Raw genomic sequence first — 13,570 nt, 5'->3', positions numbered from 1 at the left:
AGAGGGAATGGCTTCAAGCTGCGTCAGGGGAGATTCAGGCTGGATTTTAGGAAATACTACTTCTCTGAAAGGGTGGTCAGGCACTGGAATGGGCTGCCCAGGGAAGTGGTGGAGTCACCGACCCTGGAGGTGTTCAAGGAACGTTTGGACGCTGTGTTGAGAGACATGGTTTAGTGAGAACTATTGGTGATGGGTGAATGGTTGGATTGGGTGATCCTGTGGGTCTTTTCCAACCTTGTTGATTCTATGATTCTATGATTCATCCTTTTTCTCAGCCTCTCTGCAGGGCTAATGAGAATGTACATGTACACACATTGCATTATTGGGCTATGCAGTGTAGAATTTTTTTTACATATTTGAACAAGTTACCTGGTCTGTGGAAGATGAATTTCAACCATTTGAGTTGCTTAAAGAAAGCTAGATGTCTTTCCATACTGTATATTGGCCAGAAGTCACCTGGAATTACAGACTTGATACAGACATTGCTGCATGAAACCCTCTGACTTTTTCTACATTGCAGACAGCAACAAAATGAACATGGAAATCCCTCCTAGCTTTAACATTCATAAATAACTGAACCACTTACCTGTCTGAAAAAGATGATGACCAAAACAAATCTCAGTATGTATAGTTAATTTTTAAGCACTCTGCTACCAAGCTGTATTGTCACCAGGTTACATCTTCAGCCTTCGTTTATACGCTTACCTAGCAACATCTCATCTATGAAGCTCTGAGCTCTCTGGAGCCTTGGAAGGTGAGAGGAAGTTTCTCTTGCTTTTGCAGTTCTCCACAGCCTAGTCAGCTGGAAGCAGGGCCATGTGTAGCCAGGCTGGAGACTGAACCTAAGAACAAAGCAGGACAAGAAGCAGTCTGCAAGCAGGAGTTTCCCACTGTGCTAACGTGTTTACTTTGTGGTACTGTAATTTTCTAGCAGATGAGCTGATCCAATTAAGCCATTGCTATTAAATTAAAAAGCCATGATGATCTGACTGCATTTGGGAGGCATAACAGCTATGATATTTGACATATGGGGATATACACACCTTGGAAATACAGTGCTTTATGATAAGTAGCAGTTAACAGTCAGGATGCTCTCATTGTGGGCAGAAGAAAGGCAACACCAAAAACATCTCAGATGTACTCAGAGCCGTGACACAATCTTAATGTCTTATAATGCACTGTGCAACTATTACTTTGAGATAAAAAATGGTTCTATATTTCATTTGTTATTGAGCTCTTTGCTTTGACAATGAAGTTCAGCCATTGAGTGATTCTACAAAGCTGCTGCACTTCTACAGCCATCAAACAGAAGGTCAGTGAGATGAAGACGTCACACTGTCTTTTTCACACTGGCAGAGGTCAAAACAGGACTTCAGGTGCGCTTCATTTTTAAGATTGGCTTTAATTTTAAGTGTTCAGCTTCCCTTATTCACAACATGGGAGTTGTTTTATATCAGAACTCCTTAAATCTCTAATGCAGACACCAGCTGCCATGTGAGGTACAGGCCAAAAATTACAATAAGAACTTAGTTAATGGATAATTAAGAATGGCACACATATTACAGAAAGTTCAAATTTTCTTGTAAAATTTTCTCAGTTTCTTTTCTTCTTTCCTCTTCCTTCTCATCCTAATGATAAACTGCTTTGTGATAATCTGCTTCTGTTTTATCACTCTCAGTGAGCAGTTATGTGTTCTTTTCCTTTTGATATGTGGAGTTTTTAACCCTGCTTAGCCAAGCAACAGAGAAATGTATTTTGAACCTGAGTGCTTTCTCATGTTTGCTTATAAACCCATTTTATTTTACTTTATCTATTATTTTTAATATCACCTTCTCAATGTCTCTACACTTTAATTGGTTCAATAAAAGAGACTTTATGGATGCCATAGAACAAGAAAGGTCACTTCTAATATACATGAAGAGTACTACAAGTCTAAATAATAAATGTTTTTACCCATTTTTCCAGTTAGGATCAAAGAAACCCTCCTTTCAGTTTCTTTCTACTTTCAACGGCAGTTTCATATTATTTCTGCCTTCTATCTATTTTATCAAATGATCATTACAGCTGTCACAGGTGGTACTGCACTAATCACGATTATTCAAATGAGAGGAAAAATATTTTTGGTCTAATAAGAAAACAAACAAACAAACAAAAGTAAATAATATGAGAAGCAATCCTGATTCCCTTCCCAAAGAAAGCTTTACCTGCACTGCATAAGCAATGAGGCAGGTCATTGTGTGCTTTCTTTAATATTTTTCTGAGGGAGGATTTTCTGCCCAAATGCTTATTTCATTTGATAAATAAAGTAGTGAAAATTGGTTCTTGCTTTAAAAGGGAAGCTATTTCTCTGAGACTGTTGCTCTCCTCTTGCTGGAGAGGGGCTCAGTAGACATGAGGGTCAATTAATGGTAGAGGTAGAAGAGAAGCAGAAATGCTGGTGATTTACCTTGCCTTTTACTCAGGACCTTGCAGAAGAAGTTCCTCAATGTTTTGAACTTGCCATCTGAACCATCTGAAGACACAGATTGGTACACACAGAGGTACCTAAAAAAACCCACGTGATTTTACATACAAGCATGAAAACATAGGAAACAGCACCAAGAGAAACTGCTGAGGACCATGGATGGGATGCTGCAGCACAACATCACAGTGGGGATCTCATCCTGCATTTCTTTCTGGCCAGTACATATATTTTGTTCTTGTCAACATTGCTACATTAATTAATTTCTTCTTCCCACACTGTACCATCTCCAAGGATCTATTTGTTAAATGTATATGCATTAAATTTCATTTCAGACTCTCTTTCATCAGTGTGAAGTGGAAGTGAAGACAGCCAAAGTCTTGGGTCTCATCTTGCTGCTCTCAGATCCTTGGCCAATGGCACTCTGGATAGTTCCATCTACAGCAAATCTTACGGTGCAACACCCGCAGTTCATGCACTGGTGTAGAACTTCCCAGTATCTTTGAACCTCTGGGTGAGGCCAGTGGCATCTGAATGAGAAATGGAAGCCTCAGAATGACATGGGTATGGAAGACTCAGTTTGCAGAGTTAAGGTCACACAGTGTGTGATTTCTCTTTTCCAAATTCCTTAATGTCAATGTATGATAAAATACACTTTTAGTTAATAACCATAGTTCATAAAAATTAACATGAGACTCCTGCCACCCATACTGGAAGCAGACTGAACAGGAATCACAGCATCCACCAAATTCTGTTTGTTCAATAAAACCAACGGCAAAAAAGAGCAAGGGAGGAGTATGTTGACAAAATGTGCAGTACACTATAAAGTATTTGACACTTCCTCAGACATGCCAAAGGCAACTGGGCTCTGGAGTATTTGGAAAGAAGGAGAATGAAGTACTTTACTGTGTTAATGCTAGGAGTTATTGTATTGTATTGTATTGTATTCCACTACTGACTAAGGAAGATGGTGGTATCTATTAAAGATCTTTTTTTTTTTAATGGCAAAACTTTTCCAAAATCTCCAAAAGACCATGGAAACCCCGGGGAAAAAACAGATGGCTGGAAAAAAAACTAAATTAATGATGATATTTACAAATCAAGGATAACATAGAGGACACAGAAAATGGTTAATATGCCATCAGTATAAGGCGAAACTGAAGAATCTGGATAACTATTATCCATGAAAAGGAATAAAAGATACACAATGAAATGTATAAATGCAAAACAATATGGGCTTATGGCAAAGTGAAACAAACCTAATATTAAAAAATAAATAAATTTTTTGGTTGATCAAGATAGATGGAAAGATTTCTTTAAAACATTTAGCTTCATTCTGCATTTAACCCTTATTTATAAAACTGTTTCTTAAAATACCATTGTTGAATATGTAAAATGGGCTTAAGCACTGGCTAAATAATAGTCTCAATGAATAAATGTGCAATACTAAATAACAAATTTTGCTGAATGGGATTCTTCTATGGATTTAGGGGTCTGAAAGTCCAGATTCCAAAACTGTTTTCACAACACACCAAAAAGTGCAGCCTAGGGATATGTGCACTGGAGAACACTGATGAAAAATGAGGAAGAGATTTAACTTCCACATGTTAGAATGAGATAAATGCTAGAATAACTCTCTTTGTTCTGGCACATTCACTTTTAAAAAGTTGTTGAGAAATTTGAGACAATATCACAGAGACACAAAAATGATGAGAGGACATGGAGCAAATGCTTCACAGGCAAAAGCTCACAAACCTCAGTCTGTTCATTTTATCAGAGAGAAGACTGAAAACTGACTTGGAGACAGTGTATAAATACTTGGATGAAAAACAAAACAAAACAAAAAGTTCTCTAAAGAGCTCCTCTAGAATCAATGCCTGGAAGCAGAAAGCAGAGAAATTAATCCGAAAAAATAATGTACATATTTTTAATAGTGATTTTCACTTAAGCAGATTATCCACAGGATTTTTTTCTTCCATTCCTTAGGATGTTCATCAGGATTTGGTGCCTCTGTAAAAAACCGTGCTTTTGTCAGAAGCAAATCTTCAGGCTCCAGGTAGAAGTGATCTATAATTGGCCAGTGATAAAAAAAGCAGACAATCTAATGGCCTTGAATTTAATGAAGATCTGGATGACTTTAGGAGAATTCCTGTGCCTATAGTACTCAAATATGTATATGTTAATAAGCCACAAAAGAGTATAGAAGGGATGCATACAACTCATACAGGAAATGAAATGCTCTGAACTCTCAAGAGGATGTTTATGTAGAAGCAGCAAGAAGCATCAACCTCTCTTTCCACAGTTTTATAAAAACCAACCATTCAAAAAGATGAAAAATCAACATCCTCTGTTGCTGCCACTAGGTCAGTGTTATACCCATAGCACAGCAGGTGTTCACCTGTCAGTCAGCTGAAAAGACTGTTCAAGTGTTCAAGAAATGTTTGGTTGTTGTAATAAGGAACATGGTTTAGTGGGGAATTACTGGTGGTAGGTGGACAGTTGGGCTGGATGATCTTGGAGGTCTTTTCTAACTTTGGCGATTCTATAATTCTGTGACTTGTAGGCATGCAAGTAGGCTGCCTCTTAGAAGACTATGGAACGTCACTGAGGTGGCCAATGCCAAATGCACATGGAGATGCAGTGGGACAAACGATGAAGAAAGATGATTAGATGAAGAGGAAAATGTCTTTGGAGTTATGAAATGACTGATTAACATGAAAACCTTGTGGCTAGTTTACAAGGATATTGGATTTAGCAGGAGAATTACTGAAAATCAAACAAACTCGTATTTATGTAAAGACACACATCAGAGTGACTGAAAGAACATTTATTTGAAAAAAAATTGATTTCATTTCCATCTTTCACCAGGAAACTATTCTTTATGAAGAAAGAAAAATGTGAGTCCTTTGCAAAATATGAGATCCATTCAATATCCACTCCCTCCTTGAAAGTCTTGTCACACTTTTTTGCTATTAATCAATGATCTGTAAGATGGCCAGGCTTTAATCGAAGGAAATGTTATTATTCTGCAGGTAAAAGCGTTTGCAACATGCCAAAGGGTGTTTCTTTAAACTTTAATGGATAAAGCCTAGAGAGCAAGTTTCATTAGTCTGTAGAGAAAAAACATTTATTTATCATAATGTGTGAAGCCACGAGTTTTCTGCATTTGCTTATGATCCTGACAATTTTCAGATAAAATTATAGGAATAATCATGAAAAAGCCCCTGAAGCCTTAGAATATTTCCTGTGAGGAAAGAAGAGATTGTTTCTGTCTGATAATTTAATAAATAAATAAATAAATAAATAGGAACAAAACCTAGCATTTAAATTCAAGCTAAATAAAAATCTTAAAAGGTTTTGTCTTTTCTGTGAGTACAAGGAACACAGGGAGTTCACTAGGAGACATTTACCTTCTTGTTCTTGAGCTTAGGGGTCTGAACAGTTATGCCCCCAAAGCGGCAGCTTCCTGTAATATTGACCGAACCACCTGAGGCTCCCAGCTCTGGGAAGCCAGGCTGGATATTTTGGAAGAAAGATCTTTCCCCAGAGATTTCAGGTACTTTCACTCTAGATTTCAGCTATATCACTGACAATTTTATTTGTGCAGTTCTTGTGACGGTCCCAGTTGCTGAGTGCAAGTGAAACCCTTACCTCCCAGATTATGAATTCTATAAAAAGTCTTCTTATATTTCAAGAGTGGACAAAGGTTTACAGAGAGCACTCAGATTAGAAGGAAGTATGTACTGTGCTAGAATGTTAGAATACAGTATGATGAATCCTGGTTCCTATTTAAGGAATTAAAAATAGTGATGCCTAAAAAATAAACAATGCTCTGAAAAACCTGCTTATTTCATTGCATTTCATTTATTTCACTACTACTGAAGATTATCCTAGCACTGTATTATCTGAAAATTGCTTCTCAGACTCACTTGCATTTACCATGCTTGACTAAAGACTCTGCAATTCCCAGCAAAATGCTAATCTTGGCTCTTCTAAAACCAAAACTCATATAAACCCTCAAAGACTGACAAAATACTTATTTACCTGTATGGCAGCAGTGCTACCAGGTGAAGTCAGGACTTCTGGGCTATAAGCATTGCTTACAAACTGAGAAAAGTTATACACTCCAAGTATTTACAGCCCAAATCGTCAAGACAGAAGAAATGGAAAGCTGCATGGAGAAAAAGGATCTGAGGGCATCAGTCCACAGCCAGCTGAACATGAGCCAGCAGTGTGCCCAGGTAGCCAAGAAGGCCAATGGAATCCTGGCTTGTATCAGAGTAGTGCAGTCAGCAGGAGCAGGAAGGCGATCATCCCCCTGTATTCAGCACTGGTGAGGTCACATCTGGAGTACTGTGTTCATTTTTGGGGCCCTTGCTACAAGAAAGAAGGGCCCTGGAGCGTGTCCAGAGGACAATGAAGCTGGTGAGGGGTCTGCTGCAGAGGTCTTATGAGGAATGGCTGAGGGAACTGGGATTGTTTAGTCTAGAGAATAGAAGGCTCAGGGGAGACCCTATAGCTCTCTACAACTACCTGAAGGGAGGTTGTAGCAAGGTGGGGCCAGCCTCTTCTCCCAGGTAACAGTGATAGGACAAGAGGGAATGGCCTCAAGTTGTGCCAGGGGAAATTCAGGTTGGGTATTAGGAAAAAATATATTCTCAGAAAGAGTGATGATGCATTGGAACAGGCTGCCCAGGGAGGTGGTGGAGTCAGAATCCCTGGAGATGTTAAGAAATATGAAGATGGGGCACTGATGGAAATGGTTAGTGGTCTTGGTGGGGATGGGCTAATGGTTGGACGAGGTGATTTTAGTGAACTTTTCCAACCTTAATGTTTCTATGGTTCTACAAAATAATTATTGTACAAAGCAGGATATTATTCTTATTTTGCAAATGAAGACCTGAAAAATGCAGAGAGCAAAAGAGCTTGTTTTAAATATTGCTATATATGTTATATTCATGTGGGTTCATTTGGGGCCAACCCTGATATTGCATATACTGAATAACTATTCCAGCATCTCATTTTGCACCCTAACAGCCCTGCTTACACTGAATTGCTTTTCAGTACCTGTTTATTTCCGGTTTCTATCAGAAGAATGACCTGCCATTGTGTACAAGAATATTGCCATCTAATCCTGTCACATGCAGCCCCTGCAGCAGGACTGGGAACTGCAGCCGAGCTCCCCATCCCTGGCCAATACCTCACTCACAAGGTCATTTTTCTGTACAACAGGTAGTGATGACTAAATGGTAATCTAATGGTGACTCAGGATAATAATGTTGGATGGCCTTTTGACCATGCTAAGCTGTCACTAAAGTTAGCAACCCACTTATGTGCTTAGTTCATCTGTCAGCTTCTAATGAATGGTTGAGCTTGGCAGTTGGACTTTGGAGTTGGACTTGAGAATCTTGAAGATCTTTTCCAACCTTGAAGATTCTTTGATTCTGTGTTTTCAAATGTTTGTGTGTTCACATGACATATCCCACCATTTGTTACTCTCTTGCTAAAATGAGAAACTTTCATTCCTTTCAGCCTTGACCTGATCTGACATGTCTCAGTTCAGCCAGCTCCTTGGCAAAATTCTGCTGAGAACCCACAACATGTGTGCTGTGCTGTAAATGCCAAGAGTGTGATTTATATGAAACACTGAGCCTGGGGCTACAGCAAGCTGTATGGATTATCTAGTCCAACCAAAAATTCACTCTTAAAGGTGGGGCTATAGATGTTAGCTGTGCAGCAGCTTCTGTTCTCTGCACTACGTTTCCTCTAGTTTACCTATTAACAGCTGGTTTCTTACCAAAGGAGAATTGCCTCTGTTAATGTCTCAGTGAAATGATGACCAGCGTAAAGAAAAGCGTTACACCTGAATAATTTATGCCATGACTGGTGTATGGGAACTGTTGAATCACAGCCTGAACCTTTGATTGACCACCTGAGGCAAGCACTGAGTCAGCCATGGGAGCACAGGTGAAGGCAATTCAGCTGTATGACTGGAAGGGGTGGAGCCTGGCTGCACCTCTCCTAGACCCCCTTTAAGAGCTTTAAGGATGTTTCTGGAGATGGCTCCTTGTGGAATTTCTCATGAGCCTACAACACCAGTGAGCACTTTCGTTTATCTATGATTATCTTTTTCCAATGTGATAATCTTACTAAGCCTGTCTTCTCTGTATACTTATTGATCACCCAACACTTTACAACATCTGTGTTCTTATTGACCTTACAACTGGAAAAAAAAGTAGCAAACTAATAAAATTGCCAAAAACATTTGCTCCTTAATAAAAGTAACAACAACCACAGTTATTGTAATAATGCATTTAAATGACGTGACATACATGCTAGGTCAGTACCCTGACTTTGGTAGGAGCTGAGCAGTCATGGGGTAAATGTAATGTCTGAACCCAGAGCTGTAAGAATAAAAAATAAAATATAAAAATAAACACAGATTCAGAGTAGTTTTACTGGAACAGGAGTAAGAAATGGAGTAACAAACTAAAAGGAATTCACTCCTGGTTTTTTGTTTGTTTGTTTTTTTAATTTATTCAGTCCACGTCTTAGAAGTAAGTTACATGAGATAAAGTAGATTAAATAAAACTTATTCTCAAATGAATAATTCAGCATATATGTGATAGCTTCTTTTTTTTTTTTTTTTTTTGCTTTTCAGGCCATAGGATTTATCAGCCCTGCTGGTGAAGCAGCACCTCTCACAAAAAATAAGGAACAGGGTGAGACACAAATCAATTAGAAATAAACAATAATGAATTAAATTTCAATCAAACTTGTGGTCCAGACATTAATGATGGGAACTGGCACAATATTTATTGAGATATAATTAAAATACACCGAAAGCTCTGGGTACATATACCAAATACGCTGAGAAATTCATGTATATAGGGCAAAATTAAATACTACATTCTGAACAAGCATTCATACCGTGATTCCTCCCACACAAGAACCTCATTCTTAATTTTCTCCCACCAAAAGACCAAAGAAAAGGTTTCTGTGAAATAAGCTGAAGGTCACCCTATGAAGTCAATATTAAACTTAGGTGAAAATGTATTGCAGAACTGAAGGCATTGGAATTTAAACCAACCTGATTTAGATGATACAGGTGTAAAGCTTGATCTTTTCATACAGTGAAGCCTCTTTTATTGTTACCAGCTGTAGAACTGCATCTCCATGTTATAAATGCTGTTTTTACACCATTTTCCTGGGAGTGATGAAGTTCCTGCCTGGCACAGAGCCGGAATTACCATCCACATATCCTTTTTTTTCCTCACAAATTGCCAAATCCCCCAAATTGTCCAGAGTGAGTTGGGACAGGGAAAAAGTTGATTAAGATAGGGAAGACTGTGGGAAAAGAAAGGGCTGGCCCTGGTGAGCCCTTCAGATGTTCATAAAACCATGGCCTGAAGTGCTCACGCTGTTCCACAGCCACACGTGCCCAGTAAGATGGATGTGCTCCAGCCCCTCCTTGGGCTCACACCTTGAGAGGCATTCTGGACTTGAGGTCTGCAGGAGCTGGGGAGGACTCTCTCTATGAGGCAGATGAGAGGTATGCCGTGCGTCTGAGCATGATAGTCAGCAGCCAGCTTCCTTCTCACCAACATTTCAGTGTTATCCGATGACATTACTTCACTGCATTTTTGTCTCTGCTATGGTACATTACAGCCCTGTGCTAAACTTCGCCCAGAAGAGTCTGCTTTACAGTGTGAAAACAGTCTGTCAGGGTAAAGTACCCACACCAGCTTAGTGCAGGAATCCTTTCTTAAACACAGACAAGTGTCTTCCAATGATTTAATGATTTAAACGATTCAAAGTAGCTCTTTATTTCTTTAAAGCAAACAAAAGAATTTTGATTGTGGCTTAAATGACCCTTAACTTAATGGCTGGCAAATGGGCAGAATGCCAGACTTTATTACAAATCCTAAATGACTGCGCTTAATTTGTGCCAAGGCATCCTTCCTTCCCCTCTGAGCATTGTCTGAGTTCATCACTTTATTGGGCTGTAGTTTATAAGCTATAACGTTATTTTAGCTTGAAAATAAGGAGATGAAAAATGACTGCTACAGTCTGGGTATTCATAATTTTACCAGCTGCTATGCAGGTTTCATGGGCAACGCTGGTAACCTTTGGCTTCTTGTGACCACATTTAATAGTGAAAAATATTTACTGTAAAATGCACATACCTGTATTAACAGTGTGGTTTTCAAGGGAATAGAGAAGGTCAGAAGTCATTTGAGGACATATCATTCCACACATTGGCTTAAAAAATCAGAGGTGCAAGTCATTTAATAAGATCACTATAAGATGTTCAAAAGCAGAATATTTCGCCATGGAAAAACTGCAAGAAACTTCAAAATGCATTTCTATAGTAAATACTGATGCACATTTAAAGTGCTTTTTGAAGAAATTTGCTTTAAAAATTAGCTAATGCAAAAATTTAACCTTTTGCTGAAAGCACAAATAAAAATTTTTGGAGGTTGATGAATGGTATAGTTAGGAAAAGTTTCCATTTCCTGCCCTTTTTATTCCCCCCCCCCCCTTTTTTTTTTCCTGTTAGATTGAAAGAAGTAGAACTTAAGACCCTAAACCAATTATCTACAGTACATCTAAATCATAGTAAGTCATATAGGTGTTTGGCACAGTAACTGCTTATTCGGCGTTAAAAGCTTGATCCTTGATAGGATGAACTCGGTTGAACTATTGGGTGAACTCAGTTGAACTCGAAAGGGTAAACTCAGTAGCTTATGGAATTTGAGAGCTGACCTTCAACGCAGGTCTTCTTAGGGTATTTTTGGACAAGTTAGTGATGTCTGGAGGAAATGTTGCTCTCTAGCCTTGAAGGTGCCTGTGGGCAAGCAGTGAACAGCGGTGGTGTGGGAGAAGCCAGGAGAAACACAAGGCAAGGCGTCTCTGAACTGCACTGAGGACCCTGGGGACAGAAATGGTGTTACTCTTCTTTACCTCTCTCTCTCAAGATGTGGTTTTATTTATTCATGCTCTGCACATGTTTATGCCCTATTTTTATTCTGGGGTTTTTTGAGTCTGTCAGAACCCAATCTTTCTGGACAGGAAGAATGATTCCATGGTGGCTCCTATAGTACACGGATCACAAAGTATTACTCAGTTACTCCTTCTCTGCAACCAGCAAATTGTGTTTTGCTAATAGATATGTTTCATAAAAGTATCCAGCTCAGACACATAGAGGGATAAAGATGGATTTCCCTAGCAGTTTGTTTCATTTTTGCTTTAAAGAAATTAAAAATTTGAATTTTCTGATCCTAGTTTCAACCACATGCACTGATGACTTTTTTTTCTGCATTGAAATACATTTTAGCACCAGGTATTTCCTCTGCAGGAATACACTCATACATTCATGTATCATAATCAAAGCTGAGTATTTGATCATTTTCCCATATGGAAGAATGGGGCTGGGTTTGAGGTCTGCAGCATTTCTGTATGACACCTGTAGACTTTCACTCACTGGGTTAAAAGGTGAGTAGTAGTTAGGTGGCCTGGTATATGATATACAACCCAGATTTTGAAAATGACCTTCATGGAGGACCATGCAGGGCTCATGACCACTGATGCAGTCACTGAAGATAAGGAGCTGCTGAGATTAGTAAAAAGACACATTTCATACCTGTATTGTGAATTTCATATTTTCTAATGAGTTTTCCTTTCCCCATTTACCTTCAGTCTCCTCTTAAGAAAACAGCCTGAGCTTGGTGACTGACACAAGCAGACTGGCATTCCTTAAAGCTCTCTTTATCTGAGCACCAAGCTGTTTGGCTTCAGGTGGGTCTTGTGAAACCCTTCTTGGGCTTGGCTTGTGGTAACAAAAATAAGCTGAGACACCCCTGGCTATGCAGGGTTTTGTGTCACCCTCTGAACTCTAAGTAAAGTAGAAAAAAAAACAGTGTAAATTTTATATATAAAGCAGCTCCTGCTTAGGTCATTGTAGGTGAGCAGACGTGCCCAGCCTGATTTCCCATGCCAACAAATGCAGGCTAACACAGAGCTGAAATTGCTCTGGTGCTTGGCAATCCTAGACCTCATGTTGGGAAACAGGAAACTTACCTCCACTGACACAAATTTTGTAGAAACAGATAATTCAAGGAGAATCACCATTCACTTAACATTTCATTTCCAGTCCTTTTCCTGTATACAGTATCATTTGCATAAGCTCATGTATAGCAGTCACAAAGCTATAGAAAAGGAGAAGGATTTGGGCTGTGGGTGATCTAAGCATCCCCCATTCATGCAACACACGCATTTTAAAATGTATATATACCAATACAGATTTTTCTTTATGCATATATATGTGTGTGTCAATTTGAAGGTCCATCATTAAATTCTAAGCATATTTGTGGTGGTGATGGAATAAATAGAGAAAATCATTTTTCAAACCTGTTTTTGCTGACTAATTGCAGTGTTCTCAGAGAAGAGGTCCTGTGTGACATAGGGCCACTGCCACACAGGTGCGTGGGTTGCATATTTAGGGATCCACATTTTCTTGTGTTACTCAGTTTCCCAAACAGATTGCTAGGTTGCAGGGTAAGATTTCAGCCTGTAGACTTGCATCTATTACCTAGGCCTAGCTGTACCCATTGAGAATGTCAGAAGATTCATAATCCCAGGTCCCAGGTTTTTTTTCAACATGACTTTCCTGAAAGATGCACTGAGAGTGTGCTATCACCAGAAATTATTGGACCTGTGATGTCTGCTGTGAAGAGGACTTGCACCTGGACATCTGTCTGAGGCATCCTTGGCACCGATTATGCTGGTACAAAGCATGCTCAGATGTATGCTCAGTGACCCAGGATTTTCATACACATGGAAGTAGCTCTGACTTGGCTGCTCAACATCTGGAAATCCTGGACACCTGACCAGACTTCAAATTCAACCTGAATAAACTATATAGGGAAAAAAATGAAGGTTTGTCAGAGAAGATGGGATATGCAACAACTGCCTTGGTATAGCTTCACCATAAGAAATCAAGGATACAGAAAAACACTTTTTTTTTTTTAAACATGAGAAAAATATTCCTCCTATGAGAATAACTTGTGCTACTGAAGAAATTGGCATTAACTGTAGTAGGACTCCAGA

The 13,570-nt window shown here is 39.0% G+C and overlaps 1 long non-coding RNA gene across 1 annotated transcript; it reads left to right on the top strand.

Annotated features, from left to right (window-relative positions):
• Positions 1–684: 684 nt before the first annotated feature.
• Positions 685–3,919, top strand: LOC107053295. Its single transcript, XR_006939211.1, has 2 exons — positions 685–2,682; positions 2,797–3,919. It is a non-coding gene; the product is annotated as an uncharacterized LOC107053295 (long non-coding RNA).
• Positions 3,920–13,570: the final 9,651 nt, after the last annotated feature.

This window comes from Gallus gallus, chromosome 4 (assembly GCF_016699485.2).
Source record: "Gallus gallus isolate bGalGal1 chromosome 4, bGalGal1.mat.broiler.GRCg7b, whole genome shotgun sequence".
In the NCBI taxonomy this organism is placed as follows: domain Eukaryota; kingdom Metazoa; phylum Chordata; class Aves; order Galliformes; family Phasianidae; genus Gallus; species Gallus gallus.
Note: the sequence above shows the minus strand (reverse complement) of the source record. Positions and strands in the feature narration are given on the sequence as shown.